Genomic DNA, 16,557 nt, shown 5'->3' with positions numbered 1-16,557 from the left:
TTTATAAAGAACTTTTCCTCCATCATCTCACCAATCACCCAAGTTACCCGTTTACATACTCGGTTCCTGTGGTCTTCAGAAGCCCAATCAGCTTTTGATAAGCTCAAATCCCTCTTTACCTCCGCACCTATCCTGCAACATCCTGATCCGGCCCTCCCTTACATCTTAGAGGTTGACGCTTCTGAAATTGCCACAGGGGCAGTCTTATCCCAACATCAGGGTTCTAAGTCGTTACTCCATCCTGTGGCCTTCTCCTCGCGGAAGATGAGTCCATCTGAAAGGAATTATGATGTGGGAGATCGAGAGCTCTTGGCTATTAAAACTGCCCTGGAGGAATGGCGGTACCTCCTTGAAGGTGCTCAGCATCCCATCATGATATTCACGGATCACAGAAACCTGGAGTATCTTCGCACGGCTAAAAGATTGAGACCCCGACAAGCTCGATGGGCCTTGTTTTTTGCCAGATTCAATTTTCATATCTCCTTCCGCCCGGGGTCTAAGAACGGGAAGGCCGATGCCTTGTCCCGGATGTTTCCTGACACTCCCGAAGAAATTACTCCTAGCACTATATTGTCTCCACAGAATTTTCTCATGATTCAAACCGACCTGAGTTCCTCACTGAAACAAGCTTCTTCCCAATGCTCTGAACCAGAAGCACTGTCTTTAAGAAAACAGGAAGGTTTTCTTTAGTATCAGAACAAAATTTTTGTTCCGCAGCAAGCCAGAGCCCAGGTCCTAAAGACTTTACATGACCACCAACTTGCTGGTCACTTCGGGGTACGAAAGACTTTGGAGCTTGTTCAACGATCTTTTTGGTGGCCCACTCTAAAGCCTGACTGCAGGGAATATGTCAGTTCCTGCACCATTTGTCAACGTAACAAGGGGTCTAACGTCAGATCTTGGGGTCTACTACGCCCATTGCCTGTGCCGGAGCAACCATGGAAAGAAATATCTATGGATTTCATAGTAGAGTTACCACCCTCGGAGAAATTTACAACCATCTTGGTAGTCGTTGACCGCCTGTCCAAGATGGCGCATTTCTTGCCCATGATGGGTACACCATCTGCTGCTGACACGGCGAAGATCTTCATAAAGGAGATAGTCAGACTTCACGGCCTACCGAGCAACATTGTGTCCGACAGAGGGGTGCAATTCACCTCTAAGTTCTGGAAGGAGCTCTGCAAAACGCTTTCCATTAGAGTGTGCCTATCTTCAGCTAACCATCCTCAAAGAAACGGCCAAACCAAAAGAACTAATCAAACTTTAGAACAGTACTTACGTTGCTTCTGCTCCTTCTCCCAGGACGACTGGTCCTTGCTACTCCCGTGTGTGGAGTTTGCATACAACAACTCAATCCATGCTTCCACCAATCAGTCACCTTTCTGGGACAACTACGGTTTCCATCCCTCATTCTTGCCTAATGTTATACCAGAGACCTCAGTCCCCGCAGTCCAGGACAGGATAAATGCCATTCAGGCTAATTACCTAACTCTCCAGGCAACTATGCAGAAGGCCCAAGAGAATTATAAAAAACATTATGACAAGGGGAGGAGAGATCCCGTCTTTAAGGTTGGAGATAGAGTGTGGCTTTCCTCAACAAATCTTAAGCTTCCTTGCCCCTCCCATGAAGTTAGGACCAAGGTTTATCGGTCCATTCACAATTAAGAAGGAAATTAACCCAGTGGCATTTGAATTGTCTTTACCAAGTTCCTATAAAATCCACCCAGTATTCCATGTTTCTTTATTAAAATCTGTTGTCTCCAGTCCTTTTCCAGGGAGAGAAGAAGCTCCGCCCCCTCCAATCTTGGTGGACAATGAAACAGAATACGAAGTAGAAGCCATTCTGGACTGCAGTCGGAGAGGTAGGACTGTTCAATTTCTTGTTAAATGGAAAGGTTACTCTGTAGAAGATAATTCTTGGGAACCAGCAGATAACATTCATGCCCCTAGACTGTTGCAGAGGTTTCAAGCCCGATACCCTAAAAAATGGGCCAGATTGGGCATCCGGAGGCTGCCCCTAGGGGGGGGGCACTGTCAGGGTGATAACCATAGGACGGGTAATTCTGCCAGTATTCCTCATGGTGGCGCCCTTCTGCCTATTTAAGCCTGCTGCTGGTGCATGCTGGTTGCTGGATTATCATCAGCTTCCTGTTTTCCTTGTTCCTGTGTTCCTTGTTCCTGTTGTGATATCTGCTTCCTGTTACTACTCGGCTTGCCTGACTGCTCCAGTATTCCGCCTGCATTGACCCCGGCTTGGACCTGACTATTCTTCAGCTCCGCATTTGTACCTTGATCGTCCTCCTGTGTTTGACCCCCGGCTCGGCTACCTTCTCTGTTCCTGATTATCCTGCTGTACCTCACCTTGGACTTATTTTCTGTGCTGAATGACCATTGGCCTGGCTCTGACTCCGCTCCTGGTTGCTCCACGGCTCCATACCTGGAATCCCTCCTTGCACGGTTGCCCTTCAACCTTATCAGCGCACCCCAGCAGCTCCCTGCTATCTGCTACTCAGCAACAGCGATCTGGCAACCCGTGCACCTTTGGGCACCGTACTCCCTGTCTCACTCCCAGGGTTACGCTGCACTTAGCCGCAAGGGGCGCCCCCTCTGCAATTCGGCCTCACATCCAGGACTCTGACAAAAGTATAGTCAGAATAATGTTAGGTTCAACTCTTAAACAAGTTGCTTAAAGTGGAGTTCCACCCACTTTTACAACTCTTCAGCATCCCTCACTAAACTGTGCACTGTAAACGCATTGGATATTTTTTTATTTTTTTTCTCAGCACCTACTGTATATCTGCTGTATTCATTTTTCACTTCCTCCTCCCTGGCCGTGGCCCATCGCATCATTTCCTGTTTGCAATGCCTTCTGGGAAGGGGTGGCAACTTCCTCTGACACTGCCATTGCTATGGAAACCTGACCTGAAACCTATTACACTGCTTGTGCTGCACTGAGCATGTGCGAGATCTGCAAGGATGAGATCCAGGAAGAAATACAGTCTGGCTTCAGATGCCCACACTTAAGATGGCCACGGCCTGCTGTAAGTTTATAAAATAACAAACTACTGCTATAAACTAACAAAACAGACCTTAGTTTACAGACTAACTTTACTAGAATACATTAAGCTTGTGTATTATAGGGGTATTTTTATTTAAAAAATATAATTTCGGCCGGAACACCACTTTAAGTTTATATTGCTTTGTCAAATTATTGCTTCTTATAGGAATTAAGACACAGAGTCAGAAATCCGTGTATCAGTTTCTGAGCATAATGGACTGCTGCCTTTACTTCTTTCAAAGGCCTTTTATAGGCAATTATACAAACAATAGCATCAGCACAACCCCCACAAAGGGCAAGGGTAAACAACAACAGGAGTCACCTGGGCTACAGGCACAAGCTCCAACACCATGGCAACACAGTTACAAGGCAACAAAAGCAGCTTCAATCGAGTTCAGCAGCCAAAAGTTACATTCATAACAGATTTACACGTAGGCATTATATTAAGTGAGAACTCTAAATTAAATCCCTGACCTTATCAATTTCCCCCTTTGACATCATCCTCTCCTTCCCCCTGGGTCCTCATGAATAAGTTCTAGTTTGTTTTTCCCCAGAGTCCTTTCCCTGACCGCGAGTTGTCAGAGGGGTAGAACCCATCCCCCTAGGTATTACCAACATCTTAAAATTCAAGAAGAGGAGTTTTATAGGAGTAGGGTGATGTCAATACACATTTATCGGTATGCCCTGTCTATTCTCCTAATTTTCCTATTTATTTTCCTGTATACACATATATTCGTGATTGTAAGTGATATTAATATTAGAATAATAATTACCATTGGACTTAACAACCAGTGAAAGGTATTGGTTGCTGTAGAAGACATTCCACTAAATATATCCCACCAATGTGGTGCAGTATCCTGTTGTATCTGTGAGGAAAGATGTACTAGTCCACCTTTGTCAATAATTGCGGATACAAGGTTATTCTGTAGGGTATGTTCTAGTGTTTCTATGTGTTGTCTTAACAACTCTGATTGTTCCAAAACCTGTTTTAGTGGGTCTAAAGAAATTATAAAGGGTGTAGTGTCAGTGAGATTATGTACCTCATAGACTGAAGAGAATATCTTATCTGGTTCAAAAAGATAGGTGTCGTTACCCCATTGTAATATTTTAATCTTTTTTATACATCCCGCAAACGGCGCCGATTTATTTAATGCTGACATGGTGCGGTTATCATTAGTAATGATACAAATATGCTGGGGGTCCTATTTCTATGAATCTATTGTTCACATTTATTGGTGTTCTTTGCATTTTGCATATGCTAGTTTGGTATTTTAACAAGCAAGGTTCATATACTGGGGAACTTCTGCCACATACCATTCCCTTATTAGTTCCTTCACATAGAGTTAAATCATGGGTTCTGTTTCCTTTATCTACATATTTCCCATATATTTCTGGATACCAAAACTCGTCTTTAATTACTAGTGGCATGACCACTATTTTACACATTTCCATTACATCTGCTACCCGGTATGCTTCAAACCTTCCTACACACCATTTCTCCTCACATTCTATCTTATCCCCTTTTACTTGAAACCATACACCATCGTCAGTTAAACCCTTAAAATATTTCATCCAGGTATGATAATTTCCCAACTGTAGTTCAGTCCTGGCCCTATTTATTTGTATATGATAGGATAAGAGGTTAAAAGAGCACTGTGTGAAATTTACAAACTGTTGACTTTGATTCCACAGCTGGAGCTCTGCACCTATCGTGTGATTTATTAACCCTCCCAAAAATTGTAATAGGGGTATTTCTTGCAGTTGGGTTTCAAAAGTGGTGGGTAACCATTTGCTTGTGATAGTCAAGCTGTCAGCTATGTGTCCCCCTGCATGCTTCCATCTGTTGTTCATTTCTTCTATCTCGACTGAGTTTAAAATTCCCATCCCTGTACCTGTCAGTCCCAATAGTGTGTCGTACCATTCTCGTTTATACCTACACTCCGGTATCGGGGGAAAGGTGATATTGAATTTTATTTTTGTTTTCTGTTGTGATGTTGATACATTTATGCAAGTGTTTGGTACGGGTGTTAATATGGAAGATTCAATTGTTGGCGTTACTTCTTCCTCCATTTGTATGTGAAACCCATAGGTCTGTGCCATCCAGTACCACCCATCAACTCTCTCTTCCCTCCACCAAGATGCACAGAGGAAAGTACTGGATTGATTAACGGTAATATCTGTCAGATTGAACATCCCTTCGGTTATATTCCCTCCTTCTGCCATGACTGTTAATATTTGGTACATTTGTCCCACTACCCGTTCCCGGGCTTGTTTCCATGTCTGTGAAAGGGATATTTTATGACACCTATGGTTCTTACTATTGTTAAAGGGGAAACCCATATTATCATTCCACTGGAAAGTTACAGTTACTTCTGAGAGGGGGTCTGCCTGTATCCATGCTATACCTACATCTACATGAAACGGTCGCCTATGTCCTTCAACAGTATAATTACCCACAGTGTAATCCTTATTTATCTCATATCCTGATACATTTGCCACTTTAGGGTCATCTATGCTCCATTCGAAAGTCATTGTTTCCTCTACTTCAAGTACATTAATACCAGGAGTCCATGCATATATTTGTAAAACAACAATCTTCAACAAAAAAAATATGTAAGTAGATATTTCATCATGTTGTTTTCTCGGGTTGTTTCTTGCAATGTGATGCGTGTATCCAGGTAGGTTTTCCTTCCAGCTTTACTGAGGTGGCTGTGGTCAAGAGTACTTGGTAAGGACCTTCAAACCTGGGTTCCAATGTCGTTCTGATGTGTTTCTTTACATATACATAATCCCCTGGTAGCAGCGTATGTGTACCTGTTATTGAATTAGTGTCTGGAAGAGAAGAATACACACTTTTGTGGATCTTAGTTAGACGTTGTAATTGTATCACATATGCAGTCAAACTATCACATTGCAATTGCATACTCTGTGGAAAGTATAAACCTAATCTAGGTGCATTCCCAAAAAGTATTTCGTATGGGGATAATCCTGTTTTTCCTGTTGGAGTGTACCTTATAGAGAATAAAGCCAGAGGCAGGCATTCTGGCCAAGGCTTGTTTAACTCTTGCATGGCTTTTTGTATTTTTAACTTTATTGTCCCATTTACTCTCTCCACTGATCCTGAACTCTGTGGGTGGTAAGGGGTGTGAAAACTTTGTTGAACCCCTAACATGGTCATCACATTCTGCATGATTTCTCCTGTAAAGTGTGTCCCCCTATCTGATTCTATGGTTTCAGGAAGACCAAACCTAGGTATTAACTCAGTGATCAGTTTCTTAGCTGTGGCTTTAGCTGTAGCCGATTTTACTGGATAACTTTCGGGCCAACCTGAGAATAAATCGATACACACGAGGACAAATTCAAAGGGGCCGCTCTTAGGCATTTGTATGTAATCAATTTGCAGTCTCTGGAAGGGGTATTGGGCCCGGACCTGGTGTTTTCGTGGGGTTTTCACTTTCTGTCCTGGGTTATTCAGGAGACAGATTTGGCAGGCTGCACAGTAGTTTCTTGCAGTGCTACTGAATCCAGGGGTGAGCCATCCTTGGTTCACAATCCTATACATGGAATTGGAACTGACGTGTGTGGGTAGGTGAACTGCCGCTGCCATTGCTGGGTACAGAGAGGCAGGTAGGCATATTTTGCCTCCTTCCCTCCATACATTGTCAAGGTCTGGTGCTGCTCCCATCCTGACCCACTTATCTTTCTCGCTCTCCCCTGCTTGCTCCTGTAATTTACTCAGCTGCTGCCATGTTGGTTCTGGGATACTCACCTCTACCGCTGCTAAGGTCTCAGGGCTTCCTTCCCCTAGAGCTGCCTGTTTTGCAGTCAAATCTGCAAATGCATTTCCTTTTGCCTCAATTGTTTTTGCGCTCGTGTGTGCCGCTATCTTCATGATGGCCACTCGTTTAACCTTTTGAAGATTGTTCAGGACTCTCTTAATCCCTTCTCCATGTTTTACAGGTGTACCTGCTGCTGTCAGATAACCTCTAGCCTTCCATATATGGCCATAATCGTGCGCTACACCATAAGCGTAGGCGGAGTCAGTGTAAATATTCCCTTCTCGTCCTTTTAAGTATTCTAGGGCTTGTTCTAAAGCTTTTAATTCTGCTTCCTGTGCTGACATGTGGGCTGGTAAGGGCTGTGCTTCAATTACCTGCGTATCAGTCACTACAGCATACCCTGTGTGATATTTACCCTTGTCATCAGCAAACCTGCTGCCATCTATGTACAAAGTGTGCTCAGCGTTTAAAATTGGTGTATCTGTAACGTGTGGGAATCCCATTGTCTCCTGTTCCATGAGCTGAAAACAATCGTGTTCATCTACTTCTTTAAACAAAAGAGTGTCAGTGTCCTCATTTCTTTTCTCACTAGTACTATTAGTACTATCATTCCCCCTTGCCAAATCTGGTGACTGAAGAGGCAAAAAGGTGGCCAAATTTAGGGTTGTACAGCGCTGAAAAGTGACATTTGGAGGTAAGAGTAAAGTACACTGTAACCTTAATTGCCTAGCCATTGAAATGTGTTTGGGCTGTACCTGAGACAAGATTGCATGTATGTCATGTGTGGTATGCACTACAACTGGATTGTCTAGAACAATCTCTGATGACTTATCTATGATAATTGACACTGCAGCTACCGCCCGTACACAAGACGGTGAACCTCTAGATACTGGATCTAATGCTGCTGAAAAGTAAGCGACTGGTCTTTGTTTTACATGTGCCTGTGTCAGAACACCCGTGGCGTGTCCAGTGATCTCAGCAATGTACAGATTAAATATCTTAGTGTAATCTGGAATACCAATAGCCGGGGCAGAAATCAACAACTTTTTCAAAGTGATAAACGATTCATAAGCTACTTCTGTAAGCATATACGGTACAATTTTCAAACAATCGTATAATGGCTGCATCAAAGCGCTAGCATGTGGTATCCACTGTCTACAATATGACACGATACCTAAAAACATACGCAATTGTTTGAAATTCCGTGGGGGTAACATTCCCTTTATCACTTGAACCCTCTCCTCAGTGAGATGTCTCGTACCCTGTGATATACAATGTCCCAAAAAGATAACTTTTTCCTGACACACTTGCAACTTTTTCTTATTAACCTTGCAACCTTTTTCTGCCAAAAATCGCAACAAATTAAGGGTGGTGTGCAGGCTTTCAGTCTTTCACTTATCTGTGGAATTAATCCTTCCATAAACTGTCTATTGAAGGCTCGGATCGTGACTAGCAGAGCCAAATCCAATCCCTCATCTGCCATCATACTTTCCATAGATAAGTAAAATTCCGATACAGTCTGTCCTGGCATTTGCTTCATGGGTGATATGAACCCCCTCTCCTGTTGTTTTGCCTGACAGAAAGCTTCTAATCTAGCAATAAAAGGGGCCCTTGAGTCTATATGTCTGACATGTCCTGTCTCCGGTATTGCCATTCCCCTCAGCTCGGTCTGCAGGTCAGTCATAAACTGGTTAAACAGGGTCAGAGTCATTTTATGTCTGCATAAATCCTCCCCATCCTGCCAGGTTGCTTCATGTGTATTCATTAACTGTGTCACAAATCTACAGAAAGCGGCTGGCTTTGCTATAATGCGTGTATCAGTGCGTACGGGAGCTACAGCTTCTGGATGAGGTTTTTGTGCCCCACAATGCTGACAAACCCATCCTCTCCCCTCAAGTACAGGATATATGTTGTGTGGTTTGCGTTCTACGTCAGTATATGGGGGTGGGATGGCTAAGCTAAGATTATTTAAAATTTCAACATTTTTTTTTTTTTTTTGTTCTTCTATCTTTCATATCCCAACCATCACAGTCTGGATTATATTTCCACCCCTCTTCTTTTGCTCTATTTGAAACCTTAATTAAGCATTGAACCTGACTCATCCATTGCTTCTCTAACACCTCTCCTTGTCTGTCCCTTTTTATTTCACTCCATACATCCGGGTCTAAACCCGCTACTCCTTTCACCCTAAATTTACGAAAGACATCCTTTAAGTCCTATGCTTCATCTTTCCCACAGATGTTTTTAATTATCTGTGGCACCGTATAGTGCACCACAATTCCCTGACGGGGTTTTGTGTTCCTCTGGCCCATTCTAACAGTCCTGCCTAGGTAGCGTGTGGGACACTTAGTGTACAATATAATGCGGCTACAACATATACAAGAATGAATAATTACTTTATATGCTAGCCCAAAAACAAACCAGCTAAGTTACACTAGTTCCTCGTTGCCTTCCTCCTAGGGTGCTAGAATACTAAAAACCTCTCCGGAATGAGATTTCTGAAATTGAATTACTTTATATGCTAGCCCAACTAACAAATAATTACTTTATATGCTAGCCCAATAACAAACCAGAATGCGGCTACAACATATACAAAAATGCGGCTACAACATATACAAGCATTCCTTTAAGTGGCCAGGTATCCGACTAGATCTCCGGACTTTATGGAGATCTTATTCCCCCCCTCATATCTGGGATCCCTCTCATGCACTCTTATCCCTGCTTTATGGAGCAGACAGGGCTTATACTCTCAACCCGTCTATGGTTTATGAGTTAGATGTGAGGTTAAGCATAAGCGTCAGACCCCCAAAGTCCTCTTGCGAGGTAAGGGCGCATTCCGTTGCTTAGTTCGGCAATCCCCTTCTAACTCATACCATCCTTGACAAGGCTCATTCACTTTCTCAACAAGACAGACAGACACAGACAACAAACAAACAAATAATTCCAGCAATATAAACTAAAATTTGCAGTAATTCTAGACTCACCACTACAGAGGCTGGTGTTTTAAAACCAGGAGAACCGTAACTGACAGAACGGATAGGCACAAATCAGGGGAGCACAGAATATAAGAAAAATAAAGCTTTTTCTTACCTGCGCAGGTTTTCGATCTGTGGTTCCCGGAATGCCTGTCCTTTTGTTCCGTCAGCGTAGCTCAGCCACCTCTTGTAGCAACTTGGTGAGTCCCTGTGCGGGCGCCAAAATGTTAGGTTCAACTCTTAAACAAGTTGCTTAAGTTTATATTGCTTTGTCAAATTATTGCTTCTTATAGGAATTAAGACACAGAGTCAGAAATCCGTGTATCAGTTTCAGAGCATAATGGACTGCTGCCTTTACTTCTTTCAAAGGCCTTTTATAGGCAATTATACAAACAATAGCATCAGCACAACCCCCACAAAGGGCAAGGGTAAACAACAACAGGAGTCACCTGGGCTACAGGCACAAGCTCCAACACCATGGCAATACAGTTACAAGGCAACAAAAGCAGCTTCAATCGAGTTCAGCAGCCAAAAGTTACATTCATAACAGATTTACACGTAGGCATTATATTAAGTGAGAACTCTAAATTAAATGCCTGACCTTATCAATTACAATATAATCAATTTTATTAAATATAAATACATACAGTACAAAGACATTGACAAAAAGTGATAAAAATCATCTATATAGAAATATACATGATACAAGCCCAGATGTGTCTACGCGTTTCGTATAGAACTTCTTCAGGACACATTCAGGTTTCAGTTAATACACAAAGGCGTTTTACTTGTACAGAGGCTTTCGCAAGCTCAAGAACAGTAATTCAAATTCATTCATGTATAGACGTCAAGGTCTTAGCAATAGATGTGGATAACTATCAACTGTTTCCATTTACAACCAATTTCGGGGTTCAGTCCCAACAGGGAAAAAGCCAATAAATAGCCAGTGATAAATAGTCGCACTGCAGCAACCATCAGAGGGCATCAAAGAGCTCATGGACCGTATCTGCTCAATGGTCCATATGGAGCCGTGCAAAATGCACTGGGGGAGCTTGAAGTAAAATTGGATGTAAGTACCCAGGAGGATACAGAGATGTATTTATACTAATGCACGCAAATATGAAGCAGCTGTGGCGCCAAGGGGTTTATAATATTTTTAATTCAGTTAATCTCATATATACATGGGCCACCATACATTGCACTATGGACTCATAAAGCCCTGACCACTGTGCTTGGTTCGGTGCCCTTTCTGTACCCCTCCTCCATTCATAGAATCTGTACTGTAGCTTCAAAGAATGAAAAGCGCTCTATGAATGTAGGATGGATGGATGAATGAAAGGTCCTTCTCCTTCATTCATAGAACGCTTTTCATTGACTGAAGGTATAATACAGCTTCTATGAATGCAGGAGGAGAGCGAAAGGGGTTGGGATAGTCAGTACTCTTAATGACCGCCTGCGACAGGTTTAGTACTTGTATTAAATCCCTCAGCAAGATTACTGCTTCCGGGATATGGGGGGTGGAGGACTTTGCTGCACAAGGGACACTATGCATTGAAAGTAAGTACTATCCCTCGTGCTGATTTAAAAAAAAAAAAAAAATTTAACTAAAATTAGGCTTGAAGCAGGAAAGGTGAAAAAACTGAGTTTGTATTCCATTGGATTCATACAGCTGCATATCTACCCAGTCTTTGTTAAAAATACACCAAAGAACAAACACTAAAGGTGCACAGATAGCTATGATTGTAAAAACAGTAGTTCATATCTACTCATCAAGGCTGAATTGTTTGTGAACTTTAAATTCAAGAGCAAGAGAATGTAAATGGAGACACCATATCCACAGGCAGTAAAGCCTCGTACACACGGTACGATTGTTGGCAGGGGATTGTCTGTTACAGACTGTTGTCCTAAAATCTTTCCGTTAGTACGCTCCTTTTGACAACTGTTCAATTTTCAGCCAACAAATGTTGGATGACAGGCTAGTAAATTTTCAGCGGACAACAGCTTGACATCATATTTTCGTATGGTCAGTACACAAATCCGTCACACAAAAGTCGAAAATACAAACACACATTCTCGGAATCAATGCTCACCAAACACGAAATTAGCAGAAGGGGCCCAAAGGGTGGCGCTCTAGAGATGAAATTCCTTGTAGTTGGTCACTACATTCGTGTTTGTGTACCGTTAGTATGCAAGACAAGATCCGGGCACACGCCCTTTTGATAAAAATCAGACACTCGGTTGGCCAACAATCATACCATGTGTACGAGGCTTTATGTGACGCTAAAGAACAAGACCTGGAGCTGTAGGCGAAGCTAAGAGGAAAACTGACATGACTGGAGCTTGCAGAAAAGGTGGAGTAATTCAGGTTCATTTTGTTTCGTTTCAAATAAAGAAAAGAAAGGCACTTACCTGATTGGAGGGGTAGGAATCACAGAGGGGTGGAGCCAAGTGGCTGGGAGAGGGGGGGGGGGTTGCTGCTAAAGATCAGTCAGAGGTAAGCCAGAGCTGGACAGGTCCTTCCTATAGGCCTCCTCTTTTTTGTCTCCTTCCCATTTTCTGGTTCTTTTGGGTTTAGTTTGTGATATTGCAATTGAAATGTTTGGCGAATGATGGGTTCAGCACATTTCAGGGATGGATGTCCCTGCCCTAAATCAGGTTACGTTGGTAACACAGAGGTGATATTTTAGCTGTATTTTGGGGTACCTTGGTGGTTAATTGTGGTGGTGTTGAGGTGGTGTAATAGCAGCTGGGGGCCTTAAGAGGAGGTATGTAGCAGGTACAGCCAATTTTTCGAATGATAAGTGCCTACATAAAACAGGTCTTTCAGGGAGTCAGTTTTTATTCAAATAAACTTGTTCTGTGTTTTTGTTCTTAGGTAGGTATTGCATGTTTTTGCATTGTATTTTCAATAAAATAAACGGCTGCTATGGCCAATTGATTCCAAAGAAAATATTGGTTGTCGTCTGGTCAGTTTGGGAAAGGGTGGAGGAAACCTTGGTAACTTTTGAGTTTGAGAGAAGGTTGTAAGCCTCCAAATCTGAATAACATGTAGAGGAACTAAAGCATAGCCATCCCCTATCCAAATAGTCCCATTGCACCTGTAAAGCTTGCCCTAGATGTGTTGAAATGTGGCTGGTTCAGCAGGGACATTCTGATTTGAGAGGAGTCAATCTAATGATCGACTTCTCTTGAATGGGACTGTTGGTTGGAATTAAATCTTCAAGAGCCGCATTTGTTAATAGAGCTGCTGGACCTGTCATAGGCATGTGGGAGGGTGCAGCATGGTGCTGTGGAATATCATACAGTCCAAGAGCAATCAGTAGATGTTGTATTGTAGTAAAGGCAAAAGAGTTCATAACAAACCCAATGGGAGAGGACCCAACCGGGAGCCCTCTCGAATTCCAACAGTATGCAGTAGAGCAAATGTCAGCGGAACTGATAGTGTCTGTCTGGAAGGGCAGAATGCGGCCTGGCCATCTCGTACCCAGACAGGAAGATGTCCAGGAGATTGCAGGCCCTTAGCTTTCTTTCTTCGTCTGGAACCTTTCCCTGCCACTAATACTGTCCCTTACAGACAGATAACCTGTACCTACACTATCCACATGCCAATGAGTGCCAAAACCTGGAGAGCAGTGACCTAAAAAGACTCTGCTGACCCAAGATGGCTGCCAAGGGTCACTGAGAGCAGCATTTCCTTTTTGGGGTTGTATATAAAAAGTGAAAATTAAATGTTTCTAGGAGCAGGACAAAATATTTTTTTGATAGAATAGGCTACAAATGTATGTTTTGCTAAAACACTCTACTTCCTTGTGTAGCACCCTCTAGCTAATGTGCTAGTGTATATAGTTAGCTGATAGAGTAGGTAAATTGGTTTGGCTGAGAGCCAGGCCTGGACTGAATGCGGGTCAGGGTTGAGTGACTCAGGGAGGCTGAATGACTCACTAAGCAGCATCTCTGGTACCTCCCCCTGTTCTGGAACATTGGAGAAGCTTCCCAATGTAGTGGGAGGAGGCTAGGAGGAGCTGCTTGGCATATTTATGAGAGCCCCAGCCAATCCCTAGCAAATGGGCTGGCAGGGGGCAGGCCACTTCATAAATGGGCATGAGTCATGCCAGCAGGAGCAGTCAGGTGGACGATGGAGATGGAGTGCTGAGGAGGCTGTCGGTGGCCCTTGAGGGTGTCCCCTAGTCTGGGGGGGGGGTGACCTCGGGCCTGGGGCTCGGGTACTGGAAGGATCCCCCACAACACACTGAAGAACCCCTTCCTGGAGGCATGGGAGCAAGGAGAGGACAACGGGAGCAGGTCAGCAAGTCTGGGAGATCTCCTAAGAAGTCAGCCTGGTGGACTGGTGAGTGTTCAGTCTGGGAGGACTTTGGAGAGAGTGTCAGTCTGGAGGACTGTGGGGAGAAGTAGCCAATAGGGCTAGTGAAAGGGGCTGCTGCAGCCAGGTGGGCTGGCAGTGCCCAAAGAGGTGGTGCTTGGATCAGTAGCCACAGGGATGCATGCTGGACACTGACTTTTTGCTACACAACTAAGGGGCCTCGGGTTCCTGCCTGTAACGGGCATTTGCTTAAGATCTGACTAAGTACTGTGTCAGATCCACTATCAGTGTGCCAGTGGAGTTTTGCAAGCAAGCGAGTGCTGGAAGAAGCAGAGGAGTGTATATAGACTGTATATAGGTAGGGCCGACGCTCCCACTAGACAAACTAGACAGCACCTAGGGGGCGCAGCCATGGCAACTGACTTCCCTATTAGCCTGGCTGGGGAACACGACCTACCTGACTCTCCAGAGAAAGCAGCAGCCGTGGAGGACATCCGTCACAGCTGCTGCAGAGGAGGCCAGCAGCAGCTAAGCCTGTGAGGAGGGCACGAGGACAGCGGAGGAGGCAGGCGGGAGGACAGCGGAGGAGGCAGGCGGGAGAACAGTGGAGGAGGCAGGCATGAGGACAGCTGGGGAGTCGGGCACCATGTCTCTGCACGTAGCTGCTGCCCCGGTGAGTCCACTCTCTGATCCTGTTGTAGTCACCTGCGTGGCCCTAGGCAAGACTAACGACACCCACAGCCCAGGGCTTGAAATAGTCAAGCACCAGTCCTGTATATAGGAAAGTTGTCCCTGGAATTGTTCTGAAGTCAAGTGGGCATCTCATAATTCTCATAATTCCCAATCCCTATCCCTCAAATAATTAAAAACAAAGTACTGGACTGTATTTTGACTCTGAAGTGACTATAAAGATTCGGTGTGCCTGGCTGTGCAGGGTGGGGATACCCAGTTACTTGTGGCTCCTAAGGGGGTGGGCTACACTTGTGATTTTTTATTTAGCTCCATTTTGGCTAAGGAAAAGTATACTTTAAATGAGTGTCAGAAAAGTGTCAGATTCCCTTTATCTCTATACTTATTCTAGGTCAGTGACAGCATTGGGACAGGATTCCCTTTCATTCATTGTTTTTTTTGTACAACCAGCGGGTGAATGTAAAAACTACCCTGATTCCCCCATCCTCACATTTGAGGTGAACGAGAGAATCCTCCCGCTAATTAATGTGCTAATGCTAATTAAGTGCTAATTAAAACTAATGTGTTCTGACAGCAGGGTGACTTCCCCAGCATCAGAATACACTGATGAGTGCTGCGGACTATAGTCGGCAGTGTTGATAGAGCAGGGAAAATCTAGCAGGGTGGTTGTACATAAGTCAATAGGAAGATCGACTTCTTTTTTTTTATTTTAAGTCCACGATGGTGTAAAAACCTAAATAAGAAAAAACCTGTAAGTTTACAAAAAACGTGCATGTGCAAACACACACTATAAAGTGCACTTAAGGGTGTGCTTTTAGTCCACCCCCCCGAAGGGGTAGGACCTCTAGTATGATCCCCCGGGACACAAGGCTCCTGACAGGGACTGGGGTTTCCAATGGTCTGCCTAGCCAGAAGGCCTGGCAGACCCCGTTCTTCTAGGTCAGACAAAGCCGACGATCAAATACTTGGTCGGGGGGCTCTCCTTAAGAGAGACCCCCCAGGGGTAGGGGAAGAAGGAACCTGAGGGGCACACATCCTCCCGCTAGATGTCAGGGCAAGCCCAAGGACTCACACCCTTCATCCAGTGAGAAAAACACACACAAAAGTGAAAGAGTGACAAACGTGGGAGAAAAATGAATAGAAAAATTGCCCTGGACTTAGGCCAAAAGGCCCAGCCCTAAAAGGCGCAGTGCAAAAGGAAAGCATAATTTGGTGCTGTGACCATGTGTTTCGTTCACACAGTGGGGTCCCACACCCAAGTGTTACTAAGAACACCCAGTCCATTGCCAGACAAGGTAGAACATTCAAATCAGGAGGTAATGGGCTTTTCTAGCTTACCTGGGGGAATTACTTTCGTGCCCCCCAACTGCCTGTGGTCTCCCCGGTTTCTGTTCCAGCCGATACTAACCTTGCAAGCCCCCATCACTCTAGCAAAGATTCCTAGCCACCACTCCAACCTTGGTCAGGTCAGAATGACAGCACAGAACCTCCACTAGATCACTGATAAGAACAGATACTACACTTGATCAAGTCCCTCCTACTTCTGTACAGTTATCCTTTTAGCTAGGGTCTGGGCATAATAGAAAGGGGAGAATTCCTTCTCAATTGGATTGCTGAAAGCATTACAAACAAAGACTTGTATTTCTTATTTGCATGTTATCACCAAGGTTTCACTGGAATCTCTATATAGCCCTTGTATTGTTTCTCCCATGATTTATTGCACATAGCTAACCT

Source organism: Aquarana catesbeiana, linkage group LG09 (assembly GCF_042186555.1).
Source record: "Aquarana catesbeiana isolate 2022-GZ linkage group LG09, ASM4218655v1, whole genome shotgun sequence".
Classification (NCBI taxonomy): domain Eukaryota; kingdom Metazoa; phylum Chordata; class Amphibia; order Anura; family Ranidae; genus Aquarana; species Aquarana catesbeiana.
This window is presented reverse-complemented; position numbering follows the sequence as displayed.